At 35.5% G+C, this 22,916-nt stretch overlaps 2 long non-coding RNA genes across 6 annotated transcripts in view; one reads left to right on the top strand and one right to left on the bottom strand.

The window, feature by feature from the left end:
• LOC110262070 (uncharacterized) overlaps nucleotides 1–22,916 on the top strand; it is a 1,266,882-nt gene that overhangs the window by 929,197 nt on the left and 314,769 nt on the right. Inside the window, exons 2-3 of one of the 5 annotated variants that reach the window (XR_014813701.1) lie at nucleotides 13,503–14,827; nucleotides 15,337–16,468. The exons of the other annotated variants lie outside the window; for them this stretch is intronic. This is a non-coding gene — a long non-coding RNA (uncharacterized LOC110262070). Of the gene's footprint in view, nucleotides 1–13,502; nucleotides 14,828–15,336; nucleotides 16,469–22,916 lie in introns of those variants that run through there. 5 annotated transcript variants of the gene reach the window in all.
• LOC146400369 (uncharacterized) overlaps nucleotides 1–22,916 on the bottom strand; it is a 108,021-nt gene that overhangs the window by 78,184 nt on the left and 6,921 nt on the right. The gene's annotated exons all lie outside the window — the stretch shown is intronic.

Below are 22,916 nucleotides of genomic sequence, written 5' to 3' on the forward strand. Positions count from 1 at the left end.
TCTTACTACTTGTGAAACCACGCAACTCAGATTGGGACTTAAATTCACAGGCCGAGACTCAAACTCAGTCAAGACTCAGACAGGACTTGAACCCATTGTTTTTTTAGTTAAAATCACACACCTGGTCTTAGGAATTACTGAAGTTCAGGTTCTTTACATCTTGGCACAGAAGGAATTCAGTGAGAGGCAAAGAAGTAGATTTATTAAGAGAGATATACAGGAGTTCCTGTCATGGCTAAGTGGAAACAAATCTGACTAGTATCCATGAGGACGCAGGTTTGATCCCTGGCCTCGCTCAGTGGGTTAAGGATCTGGCATTGTATGAACTATGGTATAGGTCGCAGACATGGCTTGGATCCTGTGTCGCTGTAGCTGTGGTGTAGGCTGGCACCTGTAGCTCTGATTCCACCCCTCCCCTGGGAATGGCCAAATGCTGCAGGTGTGGCCCTAAACACACACACACAACACAAACACACAAATGCAATCCATTTCAAAAGGCAAGATAGAGGCCCTGGGAGAAACACACTCCACAGACAGCGTGCGGGCCATCTCAGAAGGCGAGAGGTTCTGATATACAGGGTGGTAAGTTTTTATGGGCTGGGTAATTTCATGAGCTAATGAGGAGGAGGAGGATTCCAACTCTTTCAGGGAAGGGACAGGGATTTCCAGGAATTGGGCCACTGCCCACTTTTTGCTCTTTTATGGTTGGCCTCAGAACTGTCACTGTGCCTGTACACATGCCATTCATCATGCTAATGTATTACCATGAGCATATAAGGAAGTTGAAGGTCCACTGGAAGTTGAATCATTGGCCATCTTGGACCTAGTTAGTTCTAACCAATTTTTGTCATATCCTCAACAACTATGACATTATTTCCTCTTATTTTACTTGCAGGTTTCATTTATTAAGGAATCATTTACTTTAACATGTAATAATATAGTAAGACTAGACACAGTAAGAAAAACTTCTTTTAACAGAAATTTAATATTATAGCACTTTCTTATAGTCCCATTGCATGCATCACTGAAATAATAATTGCACATAGTAGTAATAAGTGAGTACATCTGAATTGAAGTCATCACATTTGGAAGCATACACAAATGCCATTATTATAAAAAAATTATCTTAAGATTGTTCTTTATTCTTTTGTTGTTGTTGTTACTGTTTTACTTTGCGTTTTGGAGAGTATTGGGATAAAGACAGATCAAAAGCTCTGCGGTCTTGGAAATGGTTAGAAAACATTAATGTGAGTAGTTAATGGGAATTCAGTATGATCTGTTACTTAATATTATTCTTTAGTATTTATTCTTGTTGTTAGTTTGACTTGTACATTTAGAAATGTATCTATGGGGCATTACACTGCAATGCATTTGCTGCAAAAACCTTCATAAATATTCTTTATAGCATCTTTGTTTGCATTTCCTTCTATTGCGCCAATCTATCCTTGTCCCCTATTCCCTACGCACTTTAAATTTATTCATCCTAAATGTACTACAAAACCTATAAAATTCTGAAGCCTAAGTGTTGCTATAGGAGACTTCTTTTAGCATCTTTCTCATATAATCTCATATTTTTCTTACTATTCCCAATAAGGGAAGTTTTATCAGCTTTAGGTTTTCAGAGCAGTTTCATCAACAAGTTAAATTTAAATATTTATCATGGCATTAATATTTTTAGCACTGCCATGTGCTAAGTGGCTGATGTTGGTGTCTGTAACTTGCTAGGGATGTTGACTCCTTTTGATCTTCCAGACCACATCTAGTCTGAAGGCCTTTCCTATGATTAATTTAGTGGCTCTGGCTGAGAACTTTGAATGAAATAAGTTAATGAAAAATTAAAATATAAAGGTTACTGAAAATATACTGCCTTGTTATCTACACCTGGTCAAAAGGGGTTGAAGGAATTTTTGATACTTCACAGTCGCTGCAGTTACCTGTAGTGTCTTATGTCTGCTCAAATGAATTCATTTTTATTTGTGATGGTTCATTTGTGATGGTGCTGTGGTTCCAGGGGTTTATGACCTTGGCATTCTAACTTGTTCTGTCAGGGGAGGGGACATAATGTATATATTCTCCCTTCCATATGTGCAATAGCCCGAGACCATTCTGTTTCAAAGTGTTGAACTTGGGGGACTTGGGGGATGCCTCTTAGCAATTTCAGGAGAGCTTGAAGAACTATACACACTTTACCAATCTCTATAACATTATAAGGATATAATGTGCAAAGTGTTCTAATGTGGAACATAGCTTTTATGTTCCAAAATAAAAGCTGGTAATGTAGGGGTATGGAAAGGGAATAGGGAGCTTGACAAGAGCGAAGCCATTTTGCTGCCACCATCCATCTGGGTGAACTTAAGGTGACTCAGATGAGGGCTCTGAAAAAAACAAAGTCATTAGAACTTGAGAAATTCTGGGCCCTGATTGTTCTGAAGAAATTCAAAAATAGCTAGATTGTACTTGAGGTTAATCATTTAAGTAATAGTATAAGGCATTCTGCACAGCTGTACATCTTTCTGTATCCTGCATGTAACTGAAGATTAATGTGGCATGTTAGACACATAAGCAAGCGCTATAAATGTATCTCCCCCTTTCTGTTCGGGGTCCTTGATTGGGAAGTGATTCACTGTGGACCCGCTGGCGTGATAAACCTGTTCTCCATCTTCCTTGAGTGTCCTCTGAGGTGATTTCTGGGAATTCTACAATGGTAAAACATAATGTGGGGAACTGAAGTTTTAAGCCTTTTTTTTTTTTTTTTTTTTTTTTCCCAGTGATTACATTACATGTAAACATTAGGGGCATATTCCACTCCTTCCCTCCTGGTGTGCTGAGAATGTAACAATCCTGACTCAGACTACACATATCTGAACACCTAGGAAAGGAGACTTCCTTTTGTGTAGAAGGAAGGTGATTTTGGTATTAACTTTTCACTGCATCTTCTGCCCTACAATTGTATTTTGGAGAATGCTATGCCTGGGATGCTTTGCTTTAAAAAAGAAAACAAAATCAGAACCTCAAGCTAATTTATTAGCATTTTTGAAATATCATTTCTGGCAGCCACGCTTTTCCTAATGCAGCATTTTGGGAGGTGATATCTTTAACGGTTCAATGACAACAAGAAAAACCTTAAAATCTGATCAAAATCCCACTTGGGGGGAGTATGGTGTGAGGTGTGAGAAGGGGGTTTCTGAAGATACTCTCACAAATTTTAATATAGAAGCAAGATACCAGCCACTAATGTCTTTCACTAGAGTGTTTGCAATTTCAATTAGATTCCATTGCCTACCTTTACACGTTTATTATAAAGAAGGCAGCGTAAAGCAGCTATGTATATTTTCCAAATGAGGTGTTATGCCATGGATTATCCGTGTGTCTATGACCATAGAGATGATCTAACATGTTGATTTAATCCAACATTTTAATAAAAAAGAAATAGCAATTTGAGAGCCTTTCCCACAAACCTGGTCCTCGTTTATGTTTGTGAAAGGCATGCACTAATCATTTGCCAAGTAAATTGCTCCATATAGATATTTTAAACTCTTTTTCTCCAAAGTAGAGGAGTGTAAGACACTTTAGCATCTGCAGTCTTCACTAATACATATATGAAAGCTATTAGTCTCGAGAGTAATTCTTTTACTGCAGCATTATTTTTCTAAGAAATTTTCAAAAATATGCTTGAATGGAAATCATTTCTTTTATTGTTTAAATCATATGCTGAAAACTGTGAGCTATGCAGTAATTTCATGTGCATCCCAATTGCTAGTGAATGGTCTTTAAGTGAAGAAATATCGCTGATAATGCTAAAGGGGTTTTGAGCTTTATCTCTATCTGCTATTTTGCATTTGAGAGACAGTCAGGTCTCTAGGAAGGATCTGTGCTGTAAAAGTCTTACTATAGGAGAGTGAATAGCATTAGAACTATTGTTTTTATTATTATCTTTGTTAATAGTATCATCTTTGGGCATAGAAATCAACAATGGAGAACATTTTTTTTTTCCTGCAGTTTAAAGTAAGATTTTCTTTTTTCAAATTTTCATTTTACTTTGTGTTTCAGAATATTTAAGGTATGGTAGACCTTTTTAATAAATATTGCTTTTTAGGAGGATGTGTATTTTGCATAAATTTAACTTATAACAATCAGATAGATAAAGTCAGAGACCTTACTATTACTTCACTGTTTATTAAGTGAATCAGCACAGTCATATCCTCACTCTAATCGCATTACTGAATAACAAACAAAACAAAACAAACAGTAAACAGAGAAACAAAACCCTAGATGGGGATACATGCTTTACCCATTGAATTTGTGTGAGGCATTAACAAAATACCAAAGCCTCTTTATCATGAGCTCAAACAATAAAACTTTTTAAGCACAGCAACTCCCATTCGAGGAAGAAATCTGAAGGCATGTGATTTGCACTATCTTTAGACAAAGGCAGACTGCTTAGATCAGTGCTTTATGAATATAATCATTAGTTATCTTGGGGGGTTATCATACTACTTAATCTCTTCTAAGGGGTCAGTTGGATTCAACAAAATATTTTTGGAGAACTTAACCTATCTTCAAAAGATCTAAATAATCCATAGATTTCAGAGTTGGAACATATTAAGATCTCGAGTCCCTGCCTAGGCAAATATCATAACAGTAAAAATATACCTTGAGAAAACACTTAAATTACCAATAAAATATAGATATTGTCTGCTGTTCTTATCAGTCATGTTTAAATTATCAGATACAATAAACTACTCATGAATCAGCAAACTATAGCTCATGAGGCAAAGCCCATCTGTCCTCTGTCTGTTTTATAAATAAAGTTTTATTGGAACCTGGACAGACTATTCCTTTACTCATCTATGAATAGAGTAGTTGCAAAACAGACAATCTGGCTACAAAGCCTAAAATATTTATAAGTTGGCCCTTTACAGAAAGTTTGCCAACCTCTGAACTAGATTATAAGAAGGACCCAAAGAAATTCCGTATATGAATTCTAGTTTCTCAAAGCATTCTATATTCTGATTTTAAATTTATGGTGATAATTGAAGTTGCTGAAGATTTCCAAAATATTCTAGTTTTCCTGAAAGGTTTACTCTGTTTGTTTTAATGTTAGATCTCTATGAACTTAATACATATGAATGAAGATCTATTTGTTGTTTGAGAAGTGCAAATTAATATTTGTGAAAGCAATTAAGACAAAGTCTAGGACATAGTAGGTATTAAATAAACATTAACTACATTTGAACCCAATCTTGCTTGGTCAAGCCAAAGAGCTGGGAAAAAGAGATTTGTCAGTTTTTTAAAAATTATGTTATTTTTCTATATTCTATATATTTCATGGTGTTTGCTATCTTGTTTGTATATTTTCAGTTTTTTCAAAGGCTAAGATATCTGGCTTCCTTGGAATCACTCTCTAGCATCAATGTGTTTTATTGAAGATTGAGACTGGTAAACACAACTGGAAGGACAGGTCTCTGAAGAGATTGCAAAACAACAGTCTCTTTCTTTGATTAGAATTGGGCTATAATGGTCAGTGTATTTACGCATGAACTCTAACTGGAATTAAAACCAAATAATTACATTTGTTTTCCCCAATTCACCTTCATGTATTCTATTCCCAACCACTGTTTAAATTTCAATACCTAATTTCAATGAGGAGATGATTTCTCTAGGAACACTGATTGTAGACGTTTTGAAACTATATTTGAAACAATTTGTGTTCAAAACCTCAGTGTTCTATAAACATTTTCCTAAAACCAATTAAAATAGGCTTGTGTCTATCATGCCAGAGGAGATGGAAGGTTATATAATCACTGGCTGTCACATTTCATGGTCTAAAGTCCCATGCCTTTGCCGTTTCTCTTTCTTCTTATTTAGATGTTGACCTAAAAAGGTATGGATCATTCTTAAATGTGATTTCAGCTCAGCTACCAGCATAAACTCGGGACTTGGAAAATTATTATTGTTAGTTGTGATAATAAAATATTCAAGAATGCTGACAGACTGCTGGGTGCAAATCCGTATTAAATCTGTCCTTACTGAGTTTGTTTTAAGAAGATGCAGTGCTGCATATGAAATGTAGGATCGTGGAATCCAAATAATCTAACTTATGTCAAAACTAAACAAATCATCCACCATGGTTTCAAGAAAATAATAATAATAATGGCCTGTCTAGAGAACATTATCTATAATACTAGTGAACAAAATTCTTCTACGAATACATTAGCATGCAAGTATAAATCTTGCAAGGTGGAGATTCTGCTTACTCTCAGTCCCCAGGTTTTTAAAACTTCTTTGATAACCTAATAAACCAATTTGAGATATGCATTTACTGACTAAGGAATTTCAAGCTTCAAAAATGCTGGGCTGCCAACTTTCCAGTCCTCACTCTTGCATTAATTAATGCAAGCTGATATGATGAGTTAAACAGGGCTCCACTAGCAGTTGCATAAAGTACAGTACACTTGCTATCTATTCTATAATGGAAAAGCTGAATGAAGGAATTCAGAAATAAGGATGCTATAAATATATCCTTCACCATTTCTTGCCAACAGATTAAAGTCTTAGTGACAGAAAGGAGAGTAAACTTTGGTTAGAGAAATCATCTTCCTAAAAAATATGGTAATTAGAAATGTGGTGTCCATTTTGGACCCTCCTTCTCGAAATTATCCTAAGAGACTTGGGCAGGAACCAGAACAGAATAATGAGAATTATTTAGCAGAGGAAAATCTGGCATTCTTCTTCTGTAGTAGATTTGTATGTAATTACATTCAACATCCATATCTACCAACAGTTGCATTTTACTTTAGCTGGAAGGATAGAAATGCAAGGGGGAACTTTAGTTAGTACAACCTTAGCATGTTTCAGCTTGATGAGAATGAAAACTAATTTAACTTTATGCAAAACATGTGACACTGTAACATTTGGTAGCTGTTTTTAGGGTTGTATTCTTGATACATTGAGAATGAATGGTGTCAGATTGGAAACATACTCATATTTGAAAAATACATCAAAAAGTATTGGGCTGCATCTGCTCTGATGCTGTTCCTTTTACTTAGTGGTTCCTGGTTTTTCTATGATTAATTCATATGTTGTAAAGATCCTTTTGATGCTTCTGGTCTTCTCGATGTTGAAGGCCATGGCTGATTATGTCTTAAAAATTGCAGTTTAATATTATTTTTTCATTGCTCTTGACACGCTTAAGTCAGGAACATCCAGCTCTTAGCAACTCATAGAGACAGAGCCTTCCTACCCCATCACAGTATCAGTGTCTCCAAGCTTATAGAGGAATCCCAGAGAAGAAATCCCTAAGCAGTCTTATGTGGAACCAGTAACAGAAGTGACAGTTTTGATTTGGCAGTGTATTTTTTTTCCAGTAGGAATTGGATTTCATTCAATTCTAATCAACTGATTGTTTTGTAAACTCCAGCTCTGTGAGAAGGCATTGTGCTAGGAGAATAAAACAGAACAGAGAACACTGCCTATAAGCAGATCATATCCTGTTATATGTAACAGGCAAATAAGTGGATTTCATGCTCTAGTGGAAATTTGCTCTAGGTATTCCAAGAGTAAATTTGGAATACACTTATGGGACACCTCATTCTGCCTGAGTGAATCAAAGAACTCTTCCTTGAGTGGGTAATAGATGGGCTTAGTTCTAAAAGATAAGTAGGTATTAGGGAATGAGAGATGGAAGAGAAATCCAGATAGAGGGAACAACATATTCAAATGGCAGCCAGTTTGAGGAAGCATGATTTGGAGGTAGGAAGTGCAGATATTTTAATTTTGCACATGTAGATATCAAAGAGAGATTATTTGATAAAGAGATCCAGCGCTGATTTGGAGACTGGACTTTATGCTGAAACAATGAAGAGCCATAGATGGACTTTAGGAGGAAAAAAAACAAAAGTCACAAGAAGATTTGTATTTTATTTATTTTTTGTTTGTTTGCTTATTTAGTCTTTTTAGGGCCACATCCAGGGCATATGGAGGTTCCCAGGCTAGGGGTCGAACTGAAGCTGTAGCTGCTGGCCTACACCATAGCCACAGAAAAACCAGACCTGAGTCATATCTGTGACCTACACCACAGCTCACAGCAACACTGGATTCTTAATCCACTGAGAGAGGCCAAGGATTGAACCTGCGTCCTCATGGATACTAGATTTCATTTCTACTCAGCCACTATGGGAAATCCAAGATTTGTATTTTAAATACATTATTTTGGATATTTATTAAACATGGATAAAATGAATTTGAAGTGAAGTAGTTAAGATAAAGGAGGCAGCAATTAATTGACAATACCCTTTATTACAAGTGCTGAAAGGTAGATGTCACGTGATCCTTTAAAACTTGGGCGGAAGATCAGTTTGGGTTGCAATTCTGTCTGTGCCACTCATTTACTATGTAATTTTAGGTAAAATATATTTAACTGTCCTAGATCTCAGCTCTTGCCTTCTTAAAATTTTTGAGGGATTAAATACAGCAGTATATGTGATATTCCTGGCATAGTGCCAGTATTATATTATGCAATAAATAAATGTAAGAAATCCACTTAAATTATTATTTCCAATGACAAGAGCAATGGCAGTTAAAAAATAACACTTATGAGCAGTTTTTTAAATATTGTGGTAAAATGTGTAAATTTAGGAGTAAGGTTTTTGAAGAGAATGTCACAAAAATGCTTCCTCAGGTAAAATCACAAGCAAAACAAAATGATCAGAAATCCCCCACATGCAACAGTGATCATAACCATAACAATTAGAATAGCAACAACCAAAATCAACCACAACTTGAATTTGATTCTTCTTTTGTCAGGACACAGAACAGAACAGAACCAGGAGTTACTAAACTACTATGATATGACAGGCAGTTTACAATATATAATATTGTCACAGATAATCTTCCTGTGTCATTCTGCTTTGCAAATTTGGCTAAGTATATAGATTTGAAAGTAGTGGGGAGCAAAATGATGCTTATTAGATGAAGAAGAGAGACAAGAACAATGAGAGAAAAAGAGACAGAGACAGGGAGAGGAAAGGAGAGTATGAACAAGAGGTAAATAAGGGTTAGGGGGAAGAGATCCCTATTCCTTAAACATTTGCTAAGCATCATGCACTTTTTCCGGTATAATGAATCCTTATAGAAACACTTGACAATACAGAGGATGGTCGCTATTCTATTGATTGGGAAACGGAGATTCCAGAAGGTTAAGCTAGTGAAATTCATACAACTGTGATGATGTTTGGTCCAAAACAAGGAAAATAATAACAACAAACAAACAAATCAAATGAGGGCTCCAGAATGGCTGACTCTGAGGTGTTGGAGATACTTGGCTGGCAAATAGTGCTGTAGAGGGAAATAGTCCTATTTGGTAAATGTGCAAGGCTAGTGTGCTTACTGAAATAGCCACTAACTTGAAGTAAATGCCCTGGTCAATAGTCAGTCAAAAATAATTTAGGGAATGGGAATATTTGCTCAATTGTTGCTGTTGATTGAAACCGTGTATTCTATTTTATTTAAATTGATTGCTTATGCACTTTAGGTCAGGTAAAGAGGATAGTTGATTCTCACAGAGTAAAATATTACTCAATAGGAACCCCTTCAGTAAAGAATCACTGAAGACTATGGTGAATGAATATAAAAACTTTAAATCTGTACATTAAGATGAAAGAAAAAAAAATATTGCCAGAGGCAGTTTGCAAAGAAATTACATCTGGGTGCAATGAAGAGAATCCTAAGAGGAAAAGGTTCATTCACTGAGTGAGCTCTTTAGGGGAGCTATTATTTGATTAAGCAAGCTATTTATTTAAATAGAGTGTGCTCTAGGACTAGTTTAATCCAGGCCCTGAAGGCTATTTTAATGGGTCTGAGGATTGTCTCTGCAAAATATATCTGATTTTTTTGATCACTGCAACTTTAATCACAGAGATAAACCCCTCAACTGCAAACCATGTTAAGGGTCTGGTCAAGTTGAGATAGCCTGTACAAGAGAGGTTAAAAACTATAAAGTCTAATCTGATCTCAGATAGCCTTTTCTTGGTTTCTCCTTCCAGAAGATTTTAAGAGACCCTAATTCATTGAAGAATGCAAGGATCTTGGAAGCAATGGAAAAATAACATAGGATTTAGATGAGATCCATTGAGAAAGACACATCAATAGGGAAAGAAAAATAAAATCAGGGATCTCCTTTAGATCTAAACGGTAACTTTGATGTAAAGCCCAGTAGTTGGGTCACAGATGGAGACTGCCATGGTCTAATGCCCAATTTAGTCAAGCCAGTTCTGACAATTACAAAAGATTTTGGAAATTATGTTTTCATCACAAGAGCTTAGAGGGAATTTTTAAGGTTGAAAGAACAATGAAAGAATACATAAATAAGACCTCATACCCAGAGTATTTGAAAATGTTCAAAAATGATAATATAATGGGACCTATATTCAGATAATGTGCCTTATTATACCTATTTTAGTTGCTTATATTCTGTGTTCTAGTGTTAATTCTATATTGTTAATTCTAAATGTCATTAGGCAAAGAGAGGTACCATTTGTTTTTAAAAATGACTTGAACATTTGCTTAATGTAAAAAATTCACTGAAAGATCGACACTACATATTTTTTCAAAACAGACAATTTTTATTGAAATATAGTTGATTTACAATATTGTGTTAGTTTCAGATGTATAGCAAAGTGATTGGGTACACGCACATACATTTTTTTTTCTTTTTCATTATAGATTACTGCAATCTATTGAATATAGTTCCTTGTGCCATACAGTAGGTCCTTGTTGTTTATCTGTTATGTATATATTAGTGTTCATCTGTTAATCTGAAACTCCTAATTTATTCCTTCCCCAGCGTGCCTTTTTAGTAGCTGTAAGTGTTTTCTAAGAGACATTTCAGGAGGGATATTGGATTGTGAGACAGAATGAAGTGGGAAAAATCAAGTTGGCTATATATACACTTTGACTAATTGTAACAAGAATGTGCATTCATGTATTGTTAAATTTTAAAATTAAAAATATAATTTATATAGTAAAATCTATGACTAATAAAAAATATGCAGAATTATAAACTACAGAGGTTAACTCCCAGAGTTATTTTCTGCAGCATGGCGATGGACAAAATCTTCAAATATTTGGCATGTGACTCTGCTTATTAATCAGTGACTTTAATTCATGACCTCTATGAACCAGTTAAGATAGACACAGATTCCTTTCCAAAAGGAAACTCTTGATTCATTTTATGTTAGTATGAGGAGACAGTGAACTTCCTTGGAAAGTGTTACTAAATGTTGATTTTCCTTCCATATACTGTAGTGAAAGCTAAGACATAGTTACCTGTCAAGATTATTTAATATGGTTCTCAGTGAAGACGGAGGCAGCAACAATTTGACTTTTAAAAACATGTACAAATAAGGTTTAAGAAATTGGGCATGTGGTCAAAACTTCTATTCAATTAACCTGAGAAGCCACATCAAAGGCAAGTGATAGATCATATTCCAATGGATAGGACTAAAGAACAGATGAGTCAATTTTAGAAATGTTTGTGCCTTGATTGGGGTAACCTTAAGACAACACAACAGAAAGTATTGTTTTCTTGGCAATTGGTAGGATGGTACCTTCTTAGGGCTTGTACTATTTTATGATACTAAACCCAGGCAACAGACACAAACATGAAGTGTTACATTTATTCAAATATAATAAAATATGTAGGTTGAAAGATTAAGATGAAAAATATGTGTCATACAAATATTAATCAAAGGAAAAAAGGAGTGGATAAATTAAATTCAAATAGAGTCAACTTTAGATTAAATAAAATTACCAAAGAGAGGGGCACTATATAATGTATTAGGGTAATTCCATTAAGAAGACATAACAGAACTGAAAAATATGTGAAGCCACAATGATAGAACTTAAAGGAGAAATAGACAAATACACAGTTATGTCTGAAAAGTTCAATATCCCTTTAGAATAACTAGCCAAAATCGGCAAGGATGTAGAGGAACTCACAAAACACCATCCACTAACAGGATAACCAAGAATTATAGAATGTTCTGCTCAAAAGAAGAATATATATTATTATCAATTGCCTAGAAGACAGGGGAAGATAGACTTTATATTGTACCATAAAACAAACCTGGACATTTAAATTATTTGCGTCATACAGACTGTTCTCTCTAATGACAATAGTATCAAATTTAAAAACAGTAACAAAAATTGAAGAAAATATTTGAACATTTGGAAACAAAACTGCGTAATGCATGGATCAAAGAGGAAGACTCAAAGGGAAATTAAAAAAATACACTGAGGAATTCCCGTCGTGGCTCAGTGGTTAATGAATCCGACTAGGAACTATGGGGGTGCGGGTTTGATCCCTGGCCTCGCTCAGTGGGTTAAGGATCCAGTGTTGCTGTGAGCTGTGGTGTAAGTTGCAGACTCGGCTTGAGTCTGGCAGCTACAGGTCCAATTAGACTCCTAACCTGGGAACCTCCATGTGCCATGGGTGCGGCCCTAGAAAAGCCAAAAAAAAAAAAAAAAACACACACACACTGAAATCAAGAAAGTGAAAACACATCATGATTGTGGGAGAGCTCAGTCAGTTTCAAGAGGTAAATTTATAGCATTGATGCACGTAGTAGAAAAAAGAAAACAAAACCTGGATAAACAGACTAAACTCTTACCTCAAGAACCTAGAAAAAGGAAAACATGAGCCTAAACTAAGCAGAATAAAGAAAATAATAAAGAGCAGAAGTTATTAAAAATTGAAAGCAAACAAAAATACAGAAAATTAAGAAACAAAAAGCTGGTTCATTTAAAAATAAATAAAATTGAAAAGTAAGACTATTAGTAAGACTGACAATGAAAAAGGAAAGTTGGCATTCCCGTCGTGGCGCAGTGGTTAATGAATCTGACTAGGAACCATGACGTTTCAGGTTCACTACCTGGCCTAGCTCAGTGGGTTGGGGATCCGGCGTTGCCGTGAGCTGTGGTGTAGGTTGCAGACACAGCTTGGATCCCGCATTGCTGTGGCTCTGGTGTAGGCCGGTGGCTGCAGCTCTGACTAGACCCCTAGCCTGGGAACCTCCACATGCCTGGGGAACAGCCCTAGAAAAGGCAAAAAGACAAAAAATAAATAAATAAGAAAAAGAAAAGTAAGATAAAAATTATGAATATCGTGAATGAAAAAAAAGAAATTGCTGGAGACCCTATAGACCTCAAATGAATAATAAGGAAATACTCCAAACAATTCCAAACACATACATTTAACGACTCAGATGAAATGAAACAACTCTTTATAAAGAATATAACTACCACACTCATACAATATTAAGTAAATAATTTGAATCACCATTATCATTACTTAGGAAAATTAATTCATAATTTGAATCCCACCCTCCCTGCAAAAACAAAAAAGCAAAACAAAAAAAAAAAAAACAAAAAATAGCTCCCCAATAGATGGTTGCACTGGAAATTTCTATATAATCCTACATGATCATTCCCATTTTTTTTTCCAGAAGACTGAAGTGGACAGAACATTTCTCAATGCAAGGATGCGAGGATCTTGGAAGTAATGGAAAAGTATCACTCTAAAACTGAAATCAGATAAAGAGAGTACAAAAAAAAAGTGTGTTCCTGCAAATTACAGACAATTATGCCTAGTGAATAAGACTCAAAAATTCTTAAGAAAATGTTAAAAGTAAAATTCAACAATACACAAAAAGAATTGTGCATAATGACCAAGTAAGGTTTATTCTCAGGATGTAAGAGGATGTAAGACCGGATGAATATTTGAAAATCACCAGTGTAACCCATCTAATTAATAGGCAAAAGAAGAAAACGTCCATGATCCTGTCAATCAATGCAGAAAAAGCATTTGAAAAAAGCTCAGCCTCAATTGATAATAAAACCTCTCAGAAAAACTGAGATGGAAAGGAAGTTTCTCAACTTGATAAAGACCTTGTACAACAATTTCATGATTGGCATTACCTTTAATAGCAAAAGAGTAAACGCTTTCTCCCTAAGATCAGGAATGTTTGCTCTTAATACTACTATTTTATCCTGAAGGAGGGGTGACTTCACTCTTGTTGCGTTGACCTGGGGATTCTGGCTCCCTGGTTGGGCTCCACTGATAGATGCTTAGAGTCTTAAGAAGAATACCTCTTTACTGTCCCCTCTCACATGGCCACAGTACCACTGAAGGGGGTAAAAGTCCACATTCTCCAATCTGACGGCAAAGAGGTAGGGTACTTCCTTACTTCCAGGCAGAGGTTGAAGTCTAGTTTCCTCTTATGGCTTTCAGGGATACTGTGAGGTGGAGGGGGGGGGACCATTTAAAAGCTTGGACTGTACAGAAATCTCAGCTTTCCATTCAGCCTTTGCTAGCGTGGCTTGGGTGGGACCACAGTATTTTTTCTGTGGTGTTTAACTTCAGTAGATCAATTTCTGTCTAAAGGTTTTAGGTCTTGCTAGATCACCCCTTTCTTGGTCCTTTGGCTAGAGAGAGAAGGCTTCTGTGGTGCTTTTTCATCTGTGCCCATTGATGGTTCTGGATTGCTGGTTTCTTCAGCTTTAACTTGCAGAATCATGAAGCAAATAGTAAACCCAGGGAGCTCACAATCAAAGCATTCCTTGGGTCCCAAGGTCTCTAGCCATTTGTCTTCTTATCTCTTGCTTTTAGAGTTTTCCTATGTTTGTTGTATATATTATGGGCATTATATGTAATATCCATAGTTTTTAGTTGTATTTGATTGGAGGATTAAGTGTTGCAGCTCCATTACATTGGAAATGGAAGTTCGTATTGACCCTTTTCTATTTTTTTCTTCTTATGGCTCCACCTGAAGTATATGGAAGTTCCCAGGGTAGGGGCCTAGTGAGAGCTACAGCTGCTGGCCTATGTCACAGCCACAGCAATGTGGGATCCAAGCTGCAACTACAACCTATACCACAGCTCACGGCAATGCCAGCTCCTTAAGCCACTGAGCGAGGCCAGGGATTGAACCCTCATCCTCATGGATACTACTTGGGCTAGTTACTGTTGACTCACAACAGGAACTCTATACTGACTTATTTTTAAATACCCCAGCTGGAGTAGAGAATTGACAAAAAAGATCTAACCAGTTTAAAAATGAAAAGAGGAGTTCCTGTCATGGCTTAGTGGTTAACAAACCCAACTAGCATCCATGAGCACGTGGGTTCTATCCCTAGCCTTGATCAGTGGGTTAAGGATACGGTGTTGCAATGAGCTGTGGTGTAGGTTGCAGATGCAGCTCGGATCTTGTGTTGCTGTGCTGTGGGGTAGGCTGAAGGCTGCAGCTCCGATTCACCCCTAGCCTGGGAACCTCCATATAGCCAGGAGTGTGGCCCTAAAAAGACAAAAAGAGAAAAAATAAAAATGAAAAGAAGAATTGGTAATGTGCAGTGTAAGATGAAGTAAGTGACTGTAGCGTTACTTCTGTATTGTGCATGATAAGTAATTTTATGATAAATGAATAAATGTATATATGAATAGGATCATTCAGCAATTGCTATGTAATGAATTTTAATCAGCACAGAGAAACAGGAAATATAATCAAGGCTTTGCCTTTCAGGGTCATACTATGTTTTGAGAACACATTAAGTAAGTGGCAATAGGAATTATTTACTCCTCTGCACTCAGATATCACTCTAGCCCACCTCACATCATCTCCGCCCACCTTTTACATCATCTCTTGCTTTTTTCAGCAAGCAGCTTCTCACCGTTGTAACTGACAGCACCTTAACTCACTGCTTCGTACGTCTTTCTCTAAATCCCTGGACTTCTGCCATAACCTGTCCAGGATTCAATCATGTGTGTCTTGGAAGTGCTTGGGAACTCTTATGTGGCAATCCTTGAACAACTGATGACAGGAGCCAAAAGATAGACTCTCCCCTCTTCTATGCCCCTATGGATTATTGCTATGCATTGTCTAGACAGTTCCTCAAAAGATCAGCAAGACTGAGTCTCAGTTGCCTTCAGTTTGACTAAGTGGAGAATATACCACAGCATCGACTTTTCCTCAGATCTGTTTTCAATCTACAACTTCTGTCTTGGAAATGTATACAAATTAAATCCTTGTCTCAGACTCTGCTTGCCAGTAGCAACCCAGTTGAAAACATATGTTTTATAGGAGAAAAAAATATTGAAGCAAGATTATATTTTACCTATAGAAAGCAGAATGTTTTACCTATAGAATTAAAAGCACAAATCACTTCTGCTAACTTGGAACTCCATAGTGATTTAAACCCTACTGGGTATCAAAATGGAATATTCACCCTGCACATAAAATAACAGTAAAAGATTTTAAAAGGTAAGACAATTGACTTTTTAGGTGAGAAGCCAGGATTTAAATATGTAAATGTGGTAAATAGAACAATCATGTCGAGTAAGTTGAGATTCAGAAGATTAAGGAAGAAGATGAAATTGAGTTTTTTCAGTAAATTTGGAAAAGATATAAAAAAGAAATTAAATAGTTTACATAAGAAAAGACATTAAATAACACATGAATATAAATATTATCTGTCATTATAGTACTAAAACATATAGATATATGGATCTCGATAGACAGTACAGCTTTTTTACTAGACATTGCAGGAAATAGTGAGAACACTGAAAACTCTACAATGACAAACTGAGAAACTCTAGATTAATGAAAATACTTATAAATACTTAAAACAACAAATGCTTAAAACATTTTTTTTTTAAATCTGAAACATGGTTGAGATTGGGGGATTTTGTTGAATTTTTAAAAATTTTCTCAAAAATACAATTATCATCAGGAGTTCCTATGGTGGCTTAGCAGGTTAAGAACCTGACTAGTAACCATGAGGATGCAGGTTCGATCCCTGGCCTTGCTCGGTGGGTTAAGGATCTGGCGTTCTGCAAGCCGCAGTGTAGGTCACAGATGTGGGCTCACACTTAGATCTGGTGTTGCTGCAGCCAGAATGAAGATAGGCAGCTGCAGCTCTGATTCAACCCCTAGGCCAGGAACTTCCATCTGTGGGTATGTCCCTAAAAAGAAAAAACAAACAATTACTGTTAAATCAAATTCAGTTTTCCCCCACTATGAAAGTAGAGTGTTCCTATCCTTTCCTAAGCCAAAATGGTATAAAAAGAAAAAGCAATTACCCAGGACATATTCTCACTGCTGGGGTACACACTGCTTCTATGATGGTCTACTGCAAAGCAAACTAAATGCTATTTTAGCTTTTTCTTTTTTTTTTTTTTTTTCCATACAAGTGAAAATGCTCTTCAGATTTTTTTTCAGTTAGCAAACACAGGTACTAATGTTGGTCTTTTGTGAAAGGGAAATGGCATAAAGTGAACTTTCGAAAAGCAGGGGATGCCTGTAATTACTTCAGTAATTGCAATTTGAGAACCTGTCAAAATTTTAAGTTGTTCTATGAGAGGAGAGTGAGTAAAAAATTTTAATTTGTAAAATCTCTTTCTTGAGACACAATGCTACTTTTTAAAGAAATAATTGTAGAAAGTCAAATAACGTTTCTAAGATGCATTTCGCCCTCCACCATTGTCCCTTCAAAAAGGTTTTCTTACACATGAAAATACTAAGGAAATGGGCTGTCAAAGCTTTAGTGAAACAATACCTAATTTTGAAGTATTGTCTCTGTATGAGTATTTATATTGTTAGCGCTCCAAAGTACAAAACTATTTTCTAATCTACTATGTATGGCAGAAATAGAAATGCCTTTCCTTTTTTATCATTTAAAATAAATTTCAAAAATAAAATTGCCTAGGATATTAGAAATAATTGTATAGGTATGAATTTTTTCACAAAGTTATTATACTAGGGCATATTGGATAGGAAAACTGATTTTTATGTGAACAGAAATGAAAGGGAGTAGCAATTTTAGAAAAAATATTAAAAAATAAAGTGAAAGGGGATACCAGGTATTTCTGTATTCCTATTACCTACCTCTCTCTCAAGTCCTTCTTTTTGTACTGTACATCAAAAGGGTTCTGCAGGAGGCTTAAGGCCAACTTCTATGGGCCAGAGGTCCCAAGGTCCAGTTCTTGATCTGCACTCAACTGTTCTGAGATGGTTGGTACATTGCTCAACCCCACACAGTGTCAGCTGTCTCGCACAGGGTCCTGCACTAGCTGATTGCATATTTTGGTTCTCTATGAATATTATATAATGTGTACATTTTTGTTCACTTTGAGGAAATGTAATTTTTCATCCCAATTCATTAGGTTGTAAATTAATCTCTTGGAGGAGAAAATCGTTACACAATAAAAATTTATAAATATCTGGCATTCCAGTCAATACACCTAGACACTATATCTTTCTTATTGAAAGTTGGCAACTGCTACTTCACTGAATCATCTTGAAGAACCTACTCTTGAAAATGGAGGCTTTGAAACTAAAGGTCTTGAGTGGCCCCCTCATTCCTAATGTAGTATCTGGAGTTCCCATTATGGCTCAGTGGGTTAAGAACCTGACTAGTACCCATGAGGATGTGGGTTCGATCCCTGGCCTCGCTCAAGAGGTTAAGGAGCTGGTATTGCTGTGCGCTGCTGTGTAGGTCACAGATGTGGCTCGGATCCTGTGTTACTGTGGCTGTGGTGTAGACTGGCAGCGATCAACTTTGATTTAACCCCTAGCCCAGGAACCTCCAATTTTCTGCAGGTGAGGCCCTAAAAAGAAAAAAAAAAATGTGTAATTAAAAAACCTAATGTAATATTTATTGGCTTAGACAAGAGAGACTTTTACAGGTAGAGTTGTGGATATGTGAGATACCTAGGGCAAGTATGTATGGACTACAGAACAGGAACTGATGAAGAAACAGGGAAAACAATTTATTGGACCCTGGCTGCCATTGGGCCCTTGGAGGCCTGGGCCTGTGGGAATGGAGTTCTGACCAAGTACAGTATTCAGGGTACTCAGCACCTTGCAATGTAATCAACTCAATTAACTCAATCTTTGTTTCCTATCTTTTTGATTCTCTTTCCTTTTAATCTAAGCATGGATCACTTTTTTGTTTAACTTATTAAAGCAGTTGTTAATTTTATTCCATTAAATATAGAGGCTCTGAAAAAAAACCATTTTTTTTTCAAACTCAAATTTGAGGAATTTGCAGCATTTTTTTAACTTCAGCATCACAGCTGTCAAGAGAAGAACATATAAGTTTCAAACCTTTAAGATGTTAAAAACTTTGTGCCTCAGAAAGGATCCTGTAATTACCCTGTGTGAAAGGATTCAAGTTGCCACATCTAATTTCTGTAAAATGAAGGGGTTAACATGATTTCATGTTTTTCTATTGGTCAGTCAACTTCAAAGATTTATGCATAAGAGTGTACATCATAAAAAGAGGCTCAAGAATCTAACCTTTCAACTCGAAGAAAAAAAGACACCTCTTTTATATTTTCAGTCATTTTTGTTTTGTTTATCACATAATTATAACTATGTTATAACTATGAGCATTATATTCTGAGAAAATAGTGCAGTCATGAACATTTTGACACTTAAATGTGTATCCATATACATAAATGCCATTCACACACTCAAAAGAAGATTTTTATTAAAGCTTTACTACGTAGTAATTAATCATACTAAGAATTATAAACTTTATTTTTTAGATTTAAGTCCGTGAATTTATCATCTCTCCTTGTGTATAAATTGTACCAAAACATCCTTGAGGTATCAGATACGGAAGTTACCTTTGACTACTTCCTAGATAGTGGTTAATAACTACTTTCTTTCGGCTTTTAAATAAATCAATCATTAATCACAAATAATAATTAAGGTGTTCCTGTTTTGCTTCAGGGGGTTAAAGACCCAACATTATCTTTTTCAGGATGTGGGTTTGATCCCTGACCATTCTCAGTGAGTTAAGGATCCAGTGTTGTCACAAGCTGTGGCGTAGGCCACAGCTACAGCTCTGATTCAACCCCTACCTAGCCTGAGAACTTCTATATGTCATAGGTATGGCCATAAAAAGAAAAAATAATAATAATATTAAAAATATTTACCGTCAAACTTACCAAATAAAGCGCTAATGACACTTAAAAACCGCAATGTATATTTTTCTCATCGCATTTTCCTTTAAAACCCCTCAGAGGGACTACCATGCTTAAATCTGTGTTTATCATTCCTTGATTTTTAAACAGATTTTGCTATTATGGATTTATCTCTTAAAATCATACTACTCTGTTTCACATGTTTTTGATCTTTATGTAAATGCTGTAAGGCAGTCCTCTGTAACTTGTGTTTTTCCCTCTTCAAATTTAACTTTTGTGGATCCATCTACTTGATTCATATAGCTAAATTTGATTTGGTCTAGTTACTGAGTATACATTATATTTATCCATTATCTAAATGATTATATTTGAGCTGTTTTTACATTTTTCTTAATTTCTAAAATAAATCACTTGAAATATTCCTGTATGTACCTCTGAAAGCACTGATCCAAATTTTTTTCAGATTTATTAAAGTGGTCATGAATATGACTATTAAATATAAAATGCTTGTCTGAAATCAGAAATAAGGCTAAATTGCAATTACACTACTTATTCTTCAAAATTTTACTAGGGTTCTAATCATTGAAATAAGGCAAGAATAAAGATTACAAAAGTCAGAAAGGAGAAAGTGAAACTCTCTTCATGAAGCTTATGTCTGTAGGAGATTCACAAAACTGCTACTGCAACTCAGTATCAAATTCAGCAAGATCAGAAGATACAAAGCTAATGTAAAAGAATCATTTCATGTCAACATACAAACATAAAACAGGTTGAAAATATTTTTAAATTGTATTTTCAGTAAGTCAAAAAAAACTCACAAAAAAACAAATGCAGGGTCTTGTCTCTGAAAATTACAAACATTGCTAAAATAAATTAAAGAATAAATAAATGGCAATATACGTCAAGTTCGTAAGGTGGAAGACTCAGTGTTATGATGACAGTTTTTCCAAACTTACTGATTATACATTCAAAACAATCAAAATTCCATTAAGATATTTTTGTGGAAATTGACAAGGTGATTCCAAACTTTACAAAGCACTTAGAATTACCAAAGCAAATTTAAAAAGGACAATGTTGCTGGACTCACAGTACCCGATTTAAGGATTTACCACTATCAAGACAATGGGCATTGGCAAAAGCATAGCACTATAGATCACTGTACAAAATACAGATTTTTAAAAAATATGAAGATAATTCAGGGGGGGAAAAAGATCTGTTTCGTTCATTTCACTGGATCAATTGGGTATATACATAAAAAATAAATCAATCCCCAATTCATAAATTTCAACTCTTAAATCAATCATACAAAATAATTTCAAAATATATCATAGACCTAAATATGAAACATAAAACCTAAAGCATTACAATTCTAGAACAAAACAAAAGAGAAAATACTGGCAGGCTTACGGAAGGCAAATATTTTGTAGAACATAAAAGAGCAAAAATGATGCAAGAGAAAAATCACAAATTGGATGTCATCGAAATTAAAGCTCTTCAGAGTTCCACTCATGGCAAGGCAGAAGTGAATCTGACTAGGAACCATGACGTTGTGGATTCGATCCCTGGCCTCACTCTGTGGGTTAGGGATCCGGCATTGCCGTGAGCTATGGGTGTAGGTTGCAGATTTGACTTGGATCTGGCATTACTGTGGCTGTGGTGTAGGCTGGAGGCTATGGCTCCGATTGGACCCCTAGCCTGGGAACCGCCTTGTGCCATGGGTGTGGCCCTAAAAAGACCAAAAAAAAAAAAAAAAAAAAAAGATAGAAAAGAAAAATTAAAGTTCTTCAAAACACATCACTAAGAAAACAAAGATAACAAACCACAGGCCAAAAGAACATATTCGTAACATATATACAACAAAGAATTTGTCTACAGAATCCACAGATATCTCCCATAGTTCAGTACAAAGATACCATGCACTAATAACAGGCAAAAAAAATTTGACCAGATTTTACATAAAAGAGTACAAATAACCTATGTGAATGTGAAAAAATGATTTAAATCATTAGTTATCAAGGAAATGCCAACTAAAACCACAGTGATATGCTACTACATATTTTTTTTTTACAATAGCTAAAATTAAAAAAAAAAAAGGAAATATCAAGTTTTGGCAAAAATGCAGAGACTTCTCATGCACTGCTATGGGGAAGGTAAAATGGTATAACCATATTAGAAAACATTTGGCAGTCTCTCAAAATGTGAACATTTCCTACCATATGACTGAGACAACTGACTGCTAACCATTTAGCCAAGAAAAACAAAAGCCTATGTCCACACAAAACCAGGACTATACACACATGTTTATTGCAATAGCTCTAAACTAAAAAATGATCCTGCTGTGCACAAATTATCTATCTTCTATCTAATTGTCCACAAAGTGTAGAATATTCTTACAATGGAATACTTTCAGCAAATGAAAAATGTTGATGAACAACAACATAGATGATGAGTCTCAAAATTACTATGCTGAGAGAGAAAAAGCCAAGCCAAAAAGAGTACACACAACATGAATCATCAATATAAAATTAAAGAAAATGTAAACTAGTTTGGAATGATCAGAAGTAAATTAATCATCACCTGCAGACAGAGTTGGAGGAAGGAATGAGATCAGAAAAGGGCACAAAGAACTCTTTCGTGGTGGAAAATATTTGCCATCTTGATTATGATGATGATTTCACAAGCCTACATGTATTCCAAAACGGATCAAATTGTACAATTTAAATATCTTCTGTATTTCAATTATATTTCAAAAAGTCATTAAAATAGATAATAGTCTGATACCCACGAGGATGACATAAGAGTATTTTCAGATCACTGAATTGTGATGAGGAAAAACTCTGTTCCTTGTATTGTACCATATTCATCCTTTTCACCCACAGCTAAGATATAACTCTGCATTGTATTTTTGAGTTTTCGTATATCTTTCTCATGGTTT

Source organism: Sus scrofa, chromosome 8, assembly GCF_054392235.1.
Source record: "Sus scrofa isolate SSC_HxYL_T2T_F1_AM1 chromosome 8, Sscrofa_HxYL_maternal_Yorkshire_Landrace_v2.0, whole genome shotgun sequence".
Classification (NCBI taxonomy): Eukaryota; Metazoa; Chordata; class Mammalia; order Artiodactyla; family Suidae; genus Sus; species Sus scrofa.